The sequence below is a fragment of the Canis lupus genome, chromosome 6 (assembly GCF_003254725.2).
Source record: "Canis lupus dingo isolate Sandy chromosome 6, ASM325472v2, whole genome shotgun sequence".
NCBI lineage: Eukaryota > Metazoa > Chordata > Mammalia > Carnivora > Canidae > Canis > Canis lupus.
In genome coordinates this window covers 44,615,492-44,629,256 of record NC_064248.1, presented here as the reverse complement: position 1 = coordinate 44,629,256, position 13,765 = coordinate 44,615,492, and positions in this window count along the sequence as shown.

Genomic DNA, 13,765 nt, shown 5'->3' with positions numbered 1-13,765 from the left:
GCTCTGACTTTTATATTCAGAGCCACATCGGCACATAGCATCAACTCATATTTTTTTACTCAGGACACCACATCACAAAGCCTGCTTTCCAAAAATCTGGTTCTTGAAATTCTTGTCATGTTGACACAGGGATAATGCCTCCTTCCCTATGTGTGCCTGACTCACAGATCTTGCATGCTCTTTTTGTTTTGTTTTAACTCATTTCCATATGAGGACTTCCTGGAGCAGACCAACCATACACTACTATAGTGCTCAAGAAAGAAAGTTGTACTTGCATTTTTATGGGACAATAAATAGCGGCTGTGTTTGGATCCTTGGTCCTAGGATCAAGCCCCACATTGGGCTCCTTGCTCAGCAGGGAACCTGCTTCTCCCTCTCCTTCTGCCCTTCCCCTTGCTTGTGCTCTCTCATGCTCACTCTCTCTCAAATAAATAAATCAAATCTTAAAAAGAGAGAGAGAGATAACATTAGGTGAAAAGAAAAAGGAATTCAGTCTCCATGTTCTCAATGTCAATTATATAAAAGGACCTCCTGATGAAGTTCTGCAGTGATTTTTAAAATTTAAGCCTGTTTTAGAGATTGCCAAAAATCTCAGTTACTACCAAGCATCACATTTTAATTTTAAAGCAAAATCTATTTCACAATAAGCCAATGTATGTTAAGTACTTTATATTATCCAGCTGAGCGAAAACTAGAAAAAAGGGGAAAAATTAATATTCTTGCAAACAATTTTGATGTCTACTTCCATGAATTATTCAAAAACTTGCAAGAGGCCATTATGTATTTCCAAGGGATATTTTAAATTAAAAAATTATATATTCTTGTTCCAGATGTCATATTGTAAATAATATGACAGTCACTTTTACATATTTCTCCCTTGTCAAAAGAAAGGAAGAATTATATATAAATCTCCTTTAATATCCTCTGCCTAATGTATGATGTTCTGAGCAGGTAGGGACTCAGTCTATCTGGAAGGAATATTATCAAGATTAAAAAATAAGGATCTGTCCCAGATTCTACAGAATTGATAGACTGACCCAGGCATGTAACCAAAGGCACAAAAACTCCCCAATATCACCAGCCTTCCCCACCTATAAAGAAGGCTTCCCCATTGTCCCTAAAACACAGTCTGGCCATGTGAATTCTGCACTAATTTTCATATCATTTCACCACTGTTAATCTCTAGATCACAAAGTGATCAGTGCCATAATAGATGTGAAAATAGTGTGTAATGGAGACATATTGGTGATGTTCCCCACTCAAATGTCTGTTGTCTGTTGGACAACAGACATGGAAGGAAATATATTATTTACTAGGCAAAGAATAGATGATGGCCATTTTAGAAAGAGGAATGATTGTATGAAAAGGAATAAAATTGGTATTTTGTAGGAGAAAAGTTAAGAAATATTGACTAGATTTAGGTTTTGGAGGGTCTTGTGTGATTTACCAAGCCTGGATTATATTCAGAACATTAGAATTTAAAAAGCATTTGAAAAGAAGAAAGAAAATATACACAATTGTATTTTGGAAAGAGAATTCTGGAAGCAATGTGGAGAATAGATCCAATCAAATTAAGACTAAAGACTTAACTTAGTTTAGAAGTAACTAAAATGCATTCCTTCCCCAGAGAGAAATGATGAGTGATTGAATTAAGGCAATGGCTATGAAAGCAGAGACAGGATGGGTCCCAGAAATGTCATCTAGCCTAGTGGCCAACAAGATGGGGAAGGTAATGGAGGGTGAAGAATTCAGAATGATTCCCTAGCCATTACCTTGAAAAATTGTGTAGATGATACTACTCCTCACAGAGATAGGGACTTGAGGAACCAAAAGTTTTCTTTGGGTAGAGTGGTTAAAAAAAAAAAAGTCATAGTCAAAGTAAACGTTGGGTTGTCAAATAATAAAAATAATAATGTAAGCTAACAAGCACTACTCAATCTTTATGTCATTTTTTCCTCACAAAAAACCTCTGTGAGGTTATTACTATTCTTATTACTCCATGTTACAAGTAAAGGAATTTAAAGAAACTAAGTAATCTTTCCAAGGATAAATTAAATTCCTTTTACATGCCCAGTAGACTGTTGGATATGCATGGTTGAGCGCAGAAGAGAGGGCTCACCTGCACACGTAAGTGTAGAACTTGTTAACTTTGTATCTGATGTCATGAGAGTAGACCCATCACCCCAGTCATCATGTGTGGAGTGAGAAGAGAATATCAACGGCAAATCTCTGTGGTAGACAGATTGCCCAGGAACAGAGGAACCAAAACATGGAAAGGCAAGAAGTGTAGGTAGAAAATATTATCCAAAAGGATGAAATGCTTTAAAGTTTCAAATTTGCATATTGGGCAGGCAATGCCATGTCTTCAGATTTGGTGTTCAGTAGGTCAGCAGCGATATGAAGTAGAGAAAGTGTAGGGGATGTTTCAGTGCTGAAATCAGATAACAGTGTGTGCAAACATTATCAGGAGGATAGCAAGTGAAGACAGACAGAAAGCCAAACTTAATTTTTAAAGATGCCTCACTGTGAATGCAGAGATTAGTAAGATCTGGGGAGTAGGTTGATATATTGCATCATGGTGGTTTTAAGATGGGTAAAATTTGGGGAGAAAGTGTCAGAAATAGGCTTAAAAAAGGGACAACTGCTTGAATGATGTTCTTTGGGAGAAGGAATTTTAGCAAAAGGAACTAATGAGCCTGAAACAAAAGCAAGAGTTCCTTTTCTACTAAGCAGAAGGAAAGTTCTCTGCTCTCAAGACACACATCTTCCATTCAGGCTTTCTAAACAAAATAGAGGGATGTATGAGTGAAGTTGTTTATTTTTGTTTTAATGCTATGTATTTTGAGTATTTTCAAGAATTTGAAATTCCTCTTCCCGACAATAGTCTTCAGCTAATGATTGTTTCAAGACCAGAGTCTTTCCTTTTTGTGTATCATTGACTTTCATTTTTATATCTCTTTTACTTGTGGCATAGCTGTGGAATACATAATCCATTCAATCCTCTAGCAGACATGTTCTCTTTCTTCTTTCAAAATACATTCTTCTATTGGAAGCTTAATAGCAATTCCAGGTAAGGGAAGAAGTACCTGAAAGGGATGGGGATATGCATTAGAAAGTTTTGACTGTCCCTGTTGCCTTTGAATTCTAGATACATCTACTTTTCACTTCCATGATTGTCTCTGTGCCTCCAACTACATTTCTAATCCTTGGCTGCCTTAGTCTCCTCAGACTGCCGTAACAACCATAACTGGGTAGTTTAAACAACAGAAACTTTTTTTCTCACAGTTCTGGAGGCTAGAAATCCAGGATTAGGGTTCCACTGTGGTCCAGGTCTGGTGAGAGCTCTCTTCCTTGCAAACAGATGCCTTCTCTTTATGTCTTCTCATGGTAGAGACCTATTTCTTCCTCTTCTTATATATCTGCAGTCCTATTGGATTAGAGCTATACCCTTAAGATCTCATTTAATCTTAATGATTTCCTAAAGACTCTTTTTCCGGATATAGCCAAATTAGGGGCTAGGGCTTCAACATATGGATTGGATAGGGTGATGACATCAGTCTTTAGCATTGGTATTTATTACAGTTAATACCATTCACTAAATGACCAACCTGACCTTCTAGCATGATCATAGTTGATCATTTAAGAGCTCATAAACAGCACATTTGCCACACCTGGGTCAATATTTAGTAAAGGAAACCTAATAAGGAATTCACAGTCCTCTCATTGGCTGCAGTTCTGAAGCAGCACAAAGGGGCTTAACAGGACCTGTGGATAGGGAGAGGAATCCTGACCCTTGGGCTTGGAACTTATCACCATATGAAAAGGAAGTACCAATGCGGTCTCTAAAAAGATGAGGGGCCAGTCCAAGGCTTGAAGTTAAAGTAGTAAGAGGTGGTGAAATCTTGTTTTGCCTTCTAAGTAGTCTGCTGGGATAGGTATGCCTTATGTCCTAATTCAAGCAGTTTTTCTATGCATTAGGCCAGCATTTGCTTTGGGCTATGGGTGCGGGGGGGCCAGTCTCACACCAACTTAACCCCAACCTCTCATTTTCCTACCCTACTCACATACCAGCCACTCACAGCCGCTTTTTTTCTAAAGTAATTGAAATGTTTCACAAACCTAGTGTTTAAGTTCCCTCTTCTCTCTCTAAGTTGCCTAGGATTTCTCTTCTATTTGGGGAATATCTTCTAATCATCCTTCACTTATGAGACATTCTCTATCCACCACAACACAACCAAGAGAAATCTCTTCCTCAGACGTTTTACCACAGCACTTGGAGTATTCCTCTATGACGGCACTTACAATATCATATCAAAGGTATTTATTCTATTTATTGAATATGAAATTGCTGAAGGCAAAAATCATATCTCACCCTTTCTTCTATTCACAGGCTTTATTACCATGCCTGGTTTATGGTAGATCCTTGATAAATGTGTGTTGAGAAAATCCTTACATAAAAGAATTTCTTCAGTCTTAGAATTCCTAAAAGCATGTGTAGTGTATACCTTACATTGTGTTTCTTTTTTCATTGGATCAAGGATTTCAACAAAGAGTTATTTGATATTCTGTATGTTCCAAGCATCATACTAGGTCTGTGGATAAAATCATAAGGAGCAAAGTGGAGTCTGGAGTCAGAAGGACTGAGCACACCGTGGGCTCATCCAATAGCTCATGACTTTGGACAAGATACTTTATCCCTGTAAGCTCCAGTTTCATTATATATAAAATGGTGAGGATCATAGTGCTTTCCTACACAATGTGCTATGAGAGTTAAATATGACAAATCAATTTAAAATGTTTAGTACTATTGTGACATAAAGTCAGTGAAAGATATTCTTCTTTTTCTTCTTTCCCTTCTTCTTGTCATTGTTACTCAAAGAATGATCACGAGTCTCATGTATCCCATCCTGAGTAAGTACACAGGAGTTGACATTTTTTCACATGCATAGATATTACATGTTTGACAAGATTGTATACTCCTTGGAGGCAGGGATTCTGTAAAAACAGACCTCTTTGTGAAGAGCAATTTTTTCCTCCATGATAACACCGTAGTATCATTGTTAAACTCAGGGAAAATATTTAATTGTTTGATGTGTGCATTAAAGTATGCAATGAAAAAAGAATCAAGGTTGATTCTTATCCATTGGGTGAACAACAGTAAGTACAACAATAAGAATATGCTTTGAGGGAATGGTTGCCATGAATCAGGCACAGTGCTCTACGTAAATTATATTGTTTTCTCCTCCCAGCAAACACTTGATATAAATATGCTTTATCACTGTAGAAACTGTTTTAGAAATCTTAAATAACCTGCCCAGTCACTTCCTCATTTACCCATAATTCCCCAGGATAATGAGTCCCAGTTTTTAAAAGAGTTAACAATGCCCTGGCGCTTTATATTTGGTTTTGTGATATCCTGTCTCTTCCCAGCCCCACTTGTATCTTTCTGTTCATCCCTAAACTATAAAGCAATATGTGACACATCACATATTTGTCTCTTAGAAATACACTTAGAATATTTTTGTTTTGAGGCTTTTCTTTAAAAAAATGTGGAGCACTAAAGAAGGATAGAAATCTTCTGAGAAATGGGGAAATCATCATGGGAAATAAGCAAGGATAACATCGCACATGTTGTATTTGGGGAGCATCAAATATATACTGGTGCAGTCTGTGCCATATTTGGTCTCCAGCATGGGCCAAAAGGAGCAAGTGTACACAATGGATGTGACAAGCAGCCTCATAATTTAGCTCAGTTTATGTTATCTTAAAATAGTTCATAGTCTTTGTGGTGACTGTTATATATTTAGATTTGGAAAGTTTTTGTGTGTTGCATTTTTGTTATGAAATATGTATATATTCTCAAGTGAATGGTCATTGGGTATGGTCACCTTGTGTCCTGATTTAGCAAATGCCCTTCATTTTCATTTTTAAATAAAGTGTTGTTGTTCATAATTACAATAAAATAACCAAGCATGGGTTTGGAAGACTCCCATTTTATTCCTCCTGCTGGTAACATGCTCACATCTGCTGATTTGTGAAGTTGTATGTAGTGAACATAAATCACACTTTAACATTTGTTTAAACCTGAAAGATGACCAGAGATAGTTGATCTTTTTCCCCCAACTCTTATGGGTCAATGTATCTAATAACACCCTTTCAAGGGAAGCATGTTGTGTATTCTCTGATAAGGTGAAGTGCTCTTGAACACTATGGATAAGAGCAGCAGATTTCTTCCAGTCTTGGATATAAGTGGAAAAGTAGTCAACACTGTTGCCCTTCCTTCTGAGACATTTGGTAAACCTGCTATTATGCAAGGGCCCATGCAGTGACCTAAGAATGCACAAGCCTGCCAGACTCTCAGACTACTGGCCTGTAGTGTGCCGGATAGTCAAAATATGACAGTCATTAAAGTGTGCATCCTAGAGGCACCTGGTTGGCTCAGTGGGTTAAGCATCTGCCTTCAGCTCAGGTCATGATCCAGGGGCCTGGATTCAAGTCCCAAGTTGCTGGGTTCCCTGCTCAGTGGGGAATTTGCTTCTGCCTCTCCCTTTGCCTTTCCCCCTGCTCATGTTCTCTCTCTCTTTCAAATAAGTAAAGAAAATATTTTAAAAAGCAAAGTGTGCATCCTAGAACAATGGTCTCCTCAGATCTCTTTATGTGATCATTGCTCTGGTGTTAGGAGAGAGTCAGAACTGCTGAGTAGAGGTCTCTAGTATTACTTACAACCAAAATAGACCTGTTCTCTCAGATAATGCTTCTCATTGTTAGTAATCCATTGATTATTGTGCCCATTGGTAAGAGAGATTGGTGTTTAGATTCCATCTACATCATAAATGTCTCTGGTTATAACAACCCAGGCCTTTTCTGGACTAGAAGTGTGACCATGACAGTTTTGCAGTTGTCTTTCTCACGAGATGAAGCTCTGGGCTTCTGCTATTTATGATCATACCTCCTGAACATGAAAGGTACACTCATGTGGACTCCTAAGTGTTGAGTCATGTACTCTGAAGTCCTGGCGAGAACTTCTCCTTGTTTTAAACTTTGGGGAAAAATTACTGATGTAAACTTTGAGGAAAAATTACCTTTAGGTTGTATGCTTTGACCTACAGAAACTAGATTGCTAGTTTTTTTTTTTTTTTTTTTTTTTTTTTAGATTGCTAGTTTTAAACAAATTCTCTTGGATTCAGTTTTCTCTATCAGATGAATCTGTGTTACATACAGATAAGAACTACATGGAAAAAATAAAGCAGTGAAGAGAGATACAAAGTTCTATGGATTTCAATTTTAGATCAAGTAGTCACAGACAGTTTCACTGTAAAGATAATGTTGTTTTTTTTTTTTTAAGACTTCTAGGAAATGAGGAAGATATCATGATATAGAAGAGGAAAGAACCTTCCAGACTGAAGGAAAATGAAAATACAAAGGCCTTGCAACAGAGGCATGCCTGGTGGGCTCAAAGAAGATGATATGGTAAGACATAGTGAAGGAGTAGCAGAGAAAGGAAGTCAGAAAGATAATACCAACTGCTTAGAGTGGCAACATCTGGTAGAAATATGAGTCACATAAGTGATTTTTCAAAAGATTTATTTATTTATTTTAGAGATAGAGAACATGTGAAAGAGTGGCAGGAGGGGTAGAGGGAGCCAGTCTTCAAGTAGACTCCCTGCTGAGTGAGGAACCCCACACTGGGGATCTCAGGACCCTTAAATCATGACCTAAGCTGAAACCCTGAGTCAGATGCTTACCTATTTACTGACTTCCAGTCACATAACTAATTTTAAATTTTCTAGTAGCCACATTAAAAAAGTAAAAAATGCAAAATGCAAAATTAATTTTAATATGTTATTTAATAAACATGTGAAAAATATTATCATTTTAACCTATAATAAATTCAAAACATTGATATATTTTTAAAAATTTTTGTACAAAGTGTTTTGCACAAATCTAGTGTGTATTTTCTGCTTATAGTACATCGCAATTTGGACTCTACCTCTGGAGTACTCAGTAGCAACCTGTGGAGATGGCTACTGTGCTGGACTTAGGGACTACAAAGCTATTTTAAGGACCTTTGGATTTTACTCTGAGATAGGTCCTGGAGGATTTGTAGAATGAAAAAAGAAGTATGCTTTGACTCACACATTTTGACAAGATCATTCTGACTATTGTGTTAAAAAACTGAAACATGGAAAGGGATCAAATTTGAAGACTATTGCAATATCCCACATGAAATAGGATAGTAGCTGAGGTGTTGGTCATGGAGGTTATGAGGAATGGTTGAATTCTAGATGTTTTGAAAGTGGAGCTGACATAATTTGCTGGCAGATTGATTGTCAGATATGATAGCAAAGAGTCAAACAGATAAATTGTCCCAGATATGTATGTTTTTGAAAGTGTCTCTTATAACTGCAAAGTGCAACGTTGGTCAAGAATCATTGGTCTGGGGGCACCTGGGTGGCTCAGTGATTGAGCATCATCTGCCTTTGGCTTAGGGTGTAATCCTGGGGTCCTGAGATCAAGTCCCACATTGGGCTCCCTGGATGGAGCCTGCTTCTCCTTCTGTCTATATCTTTGTCTCTATGTGTCTCTCATGAATAAATAAATAAAATCTTAGAAAAAAAAAAGAATCATTGGTCTGGTGGCAACTCCTGTGTATCTTGATGTAATCCCCACTGCTTGGCTTCCCTGATGAATCTCTAAGTCTGGAAAGTTATTTATTTTGGACAGGGAGGTAGTAGGATTTGAAGCAGGGAAAGTAGGTTAGGAGATCAAAATACCTTCAAAGTTAGGCAATGATAAGATAGGTTAGAAGCAGCAAGTGCCCAAACAAAGGGGTCCCGTGATTAAACTCTGATTCAGAAAATGCCAGTGAAGGGAAGGAGGGAGGTTGCTGTGAAGTCTGTTCTGAGGGCCAATGTAAAAGGTTCTAGAAGTTTGGACTTGGGAACTCTGGTGGGACTGATCATTTCTGTTTATAGATCAGGATTCGGTTTATATGGGCATTGTCACTGTCTGAAATTCATGGAACTATACAACTATCATAGGTCATATATATGTTTCATAAGAAAGTGAAATAAAAAATAAAAATAAATTGACCATCTCTCTGAAATGTGCCACCATTCATCAGAATAGTAACATAAAACCTAAAAGGCCAATGCTTTAATTTATAGTGAAAATACAACTATATTATTTAGACTGAACAATTGCCTCAGTTGAGTTTGGCAAAATGACATAAGATGCAAAAATATAATCAGGAGGTGGCTGGGTGAAAGTGAAAACAGAAGAAATAGAGTCATTAAAATGAATTGATGGCTGGTGTTACAGAGCCTTGATAATGTAATTCACTCATTCTTACCACAGACACGGAGCTTCAGAGCTCAATGTTCTTTTCTGTGGAGACTGTTGAAAATGGTTATGTCTCACTGACCCCCTGCCTTTCACTGTTCAACCACCTACCCAGTCTGACACAACTTTTGTTATTTTCTTCTTGAAATGCTCTAATGTCCTAATAAGATCTTGGAGATAAAGCTCTTTTAAGATTCCTTTCTAGGTCCTATTCTAGAATAGTCATATTATAATTTAACTAAAAACAACTTCTAAATTTCTTGAGGGAAGCTACGTTGAGATTCTCATGTAAAACCCATAGTATCTTGGTGACATGCTAGATAGGACACCTAGAGGATGTTGAAAAATCAAAGATGACCTGAAAGGTCCATGCCTTGGAAAAATATTATGTTCTTCCACTTACTGAAACAAACGTAGCAGGAGTAGGAACAGGATCAGGGAGGATGGTGATAGGTGTGTTTTGAACACGTTAAGTGAGAGGTGATCTAGCCAATTGCGTTTGCTCTGTTTCTCAAAATTCCAGAAGAAAGTTTGAGATGTAAATATGTTGATTATTTTCCTCTGAAGGAGGCTACAATTGTGGGAATTGTTGAAAGCACCAAAGGAAGGAGGGGGAGGAAAGAAGAAGCCTGGATCAGGCAGGAGCTTGTGGAGTATGACTATTTATAGAAGGAAAGAAAAAAAAAAAAAAGAGAGAGAGTCTGAAACTGCAGAGAAGATAAAATATCCTAGATCTAGAAAGATAGGGGGACATTTTCAGGAGAATGTGTAACCTGCATTATAAAAGTAATGCTAAATTTTACAGAATATTAAGACTGAGATTTGGAAACTTAATTTTCTAACTTAAACATTCAACAGAAGGGTTCCTGGGTGGCTCAGTCCTTTAAGTGTCTGCCTTCAGACCAAGTCTTGATCCTAGGGTCCTGGGAAAATGCCCCTCGTCAGGCTCCCTGTTTCTCCCTCTCCCTCTGCCCCTTCTGCTCACTCATGCTCTCTCTCACTATTTCTCTCTTTATCAAATAAATAAATAAAATCTTTTTTAAAAATGTCTTAAAGATTCAAGGGAATCTACTCAGTAAATGAATGGTCTGCAAAAGTCACACTTTGTCTCTTACTCCAAACTGGATATATCAGGAGTCAGAAGTTATCAAAAAAATAATACTTTTTCCCATTGTTTTGACTTATGTTGAATCATAATATTAATATATGCTTTATTCTTAAATACTATTATTCTTAAATACTATTATTCTTAAATACTATTAAAAGTAAGCGGGAAAGTTACAACACAGTAGGTTGTTCCTGTTGAGAGATATGAATATCCTCTGTATAAGTTTATTGAGTAGAAATATCTACATAGATATTTTTCGCTTTTTGCCTTTAATTTAGGGGGGAAAGTGTATTCATATAAGGGAAAGAAACAGTGAAAGAAAAGTCCAAAATAGTTAGAAGACAATCAAACCAGGTAGGTTAAAGAGGAAGTGTAGAGAAATTGAATGAGTATACGAGCTGAGAAAGCTTTCAGTAAGAAAACACTGTCTTCATCCTAGAGAGCAGAAAGAAGAATGAGCAGAAAACCTGAAAAGATGATGAAGTGCAAACATTAAGGAACCACTTTCAGATGGTCTGAAGATTTACAATGACATAATATGGAATATCTGATATTAAGGCCATTGGTTGACAGAGTACTTTAGTATGTTGAGACAATTTGAAAAGATCTAGAACAGCCTCAGAAGAGACTATGTAGATGTACACAGGGATTGCTGAGCAGTTTTTAAAAAGCCCATAAAAGGTTAGACTGCAAAAAATGTATAGTGGAGTCTTTTTTATTTTTACAGATTTTTTTTTTTTAAGAACAGCTTTAGGCACCTGGCTGTCTCAGTGGTTGAGCGACTGTCTTTGCTCAGGTTGTGATTCCAGAGTCCTGGGATCGAGTCCCACGTCAGGCTCCCCATAGGGAGCCTGCTTTTCCTTCTGTCTATGTCTCTGCCTCTCTCTCTCTCTCTCTCTCTCTCTCTCTCTCTCTGTCTCTTATGAATAAATAAATAAAATCCTTAATAAGAAAAATAAAGAACAGCTTTAGGCTCATAGCAAAATTCAGCAGAAGATACGGAGATTCTCTGTATACCTCTTGCCCACAGTGGAGTCTTTTAACATGTTTAAATAAGTGTGTTAACGCATCCCTCAACAGCTATTAGTAGATAATATTTTATAAATAAAAGGAAATAAGGAATATAAAGGACAGGCAATAGAATTTCTAAGTTGAATTCCTCAGAAAACTCAGGGTTCAAGTCTTGAAAGTAGTCAGATTTGGTTTGCTTTTGTTTTGCTTTGTGTTTGATAATGACTAAAAGATACTAGTGGGTTGATGAAATGAGATGCTAAAAAAGTTCATTGGAATTTGAGACATTAAGTAACTGAGAGTCCAGAACTTTGGAAAAGTTGTTGATATACCTTTTTTAAGTCATTGAAAATAAACACACAGAAGAGGAATGTATCTGCGCGCTATGTGCTTCAAGGAAGTCAAGGTATTGTTCAGGGATGAGTGTTGAAAACAGAAACAAAGATTAAAGAAGGTTGTGGAGCAAGAATCCAAAGAGTGACAGAAGGCAACTAAACAAGACAACTTGCAGGGAAGCAAGAAGAATACCACTTATTTCTTGCATTCAGGATTCTGGAGGTAGCATGTCTACCACAACTAGAAAAGAATTAAAGAAAAACGTGTCAACAACTGTAATGGCTGAAGCTGCATTTAGAGAATTTCTGTTGCCATCTCATTAGATATTTTTCTGGATTATTTATTCGTAGGTTTCAAAGGTGAGTTTTAATAAATTTTTACATTTGCATTCAATTCAGATGGAAAAGCCATATGTTGATAAACTTACTGACACACAATCTGCTTATCATTGTTTCCCTTCAAACCCCAAATTGCATATAAACAGAAAAACTAATCAACTGAAGCAGAAACAGTATCAATTAGGCTGGTGCCTGGGAACTGAAAAAAGAGCAAACAAAATTAATTCCAATCAGTTTGGTAATAAAAAAATCAAAAATATGTAATAACTCAAGATGACTATGCCAGAAAGTTGTTGTGATTTGGCTAAGTATTTTTACATGAACGTTTATAATCCTTCAAAACAGTATTCGTATATGTATCTTATCATCATTTTAAAATTATGCTTAGAATCACTGTTACAATAGTTAAGACTATATGAAAGAGGAAATTGAAATTTTCAAACACACCTCCATGTCTCTTTTGTGGCTACAATCACATATTGCAGATATTTCAAAATAATAATGATAAACATATATTGAACATTTATTTTGTACTTTATACATTTTTTAAAAATCATCATACTAGTCATTCAAAGCATGATGGACTTCATTATTATTGAACGACCTGCAAGTCTTTAAGAGGATTCCAGTGAGAGAGGGTTCTCCAAATCACCTTCACAAGTGCCCTATGGGAAAAGAGTAGGTTTCAAAGCCTAGCAAGCCAAGAGAGGACCAACTCTTAACAACCTGGATGGAACCAGTCGAGTAAGATTCAGGAGGCTTACATACCACCTAAGAAGTGGCAGAGAAGAAAGAGCACAGATTTTATAGGAAAAACAGGAAGATAATGACCATGCCCCCTCCTGCTTGCTTGCCAACCTTGTAAGAGGGTTAAGCTACAGAGTGGACAAGAGTTGAGTGGGGCGGGAAGTTTGGATTACCTAGGATTGAACAGATTAATTACTGAATTGGTGTTTTTCACTAGAATTCATTATTTGAATGTCTAGAAAAGTTACTGCAATTTTTCTTCAGTTGAATTCCATGAATATAGAGGTTCCAACTGAGTGGGCTTTCCAAGGCATTAAAAAAAAAGACGCAGCTGTTTTCTGATTTTAACCTATGTGTTTTAATTCAATCTAACAATTATATCTACATAACTCTGGTTGCTTAGCATAGCATTCAAGGCCTATAGAAAGTGGGACTTGCTTGCCTTCTCTGCTTCATGCATTCCCCAAACTATTCTTCTCTCCTATATTTAAAGTATATGTGCAACCCCTAGATGCCAGGCAATTTTATGAGTCTGTTCTATGTTTGGGGTTGATGAATGAAAATTTCCATACCTTGTTACTAAAATACAATTTTCAAAAAAAATTGCATTATTGTCATGCAAATATAAAATGAACCAGAGGGAAAAAAATACATATATATAGACCACTGGGCCTGTACACACATACACACACACACACACACACACAGTATTTAGTTAAGAAGCTGAAATAAATTTGCATATATTTAAGTCTAGTTAATATCCCATATCCCATAAGGTTATAAAATGCAATGTTTAGTATTTTCATTTGTGCTAGATAGAAATCAACTCTATCTTTCCTGGGAAAAAATTCATTTTCATTCCTATGAATGAATCATTTGTACA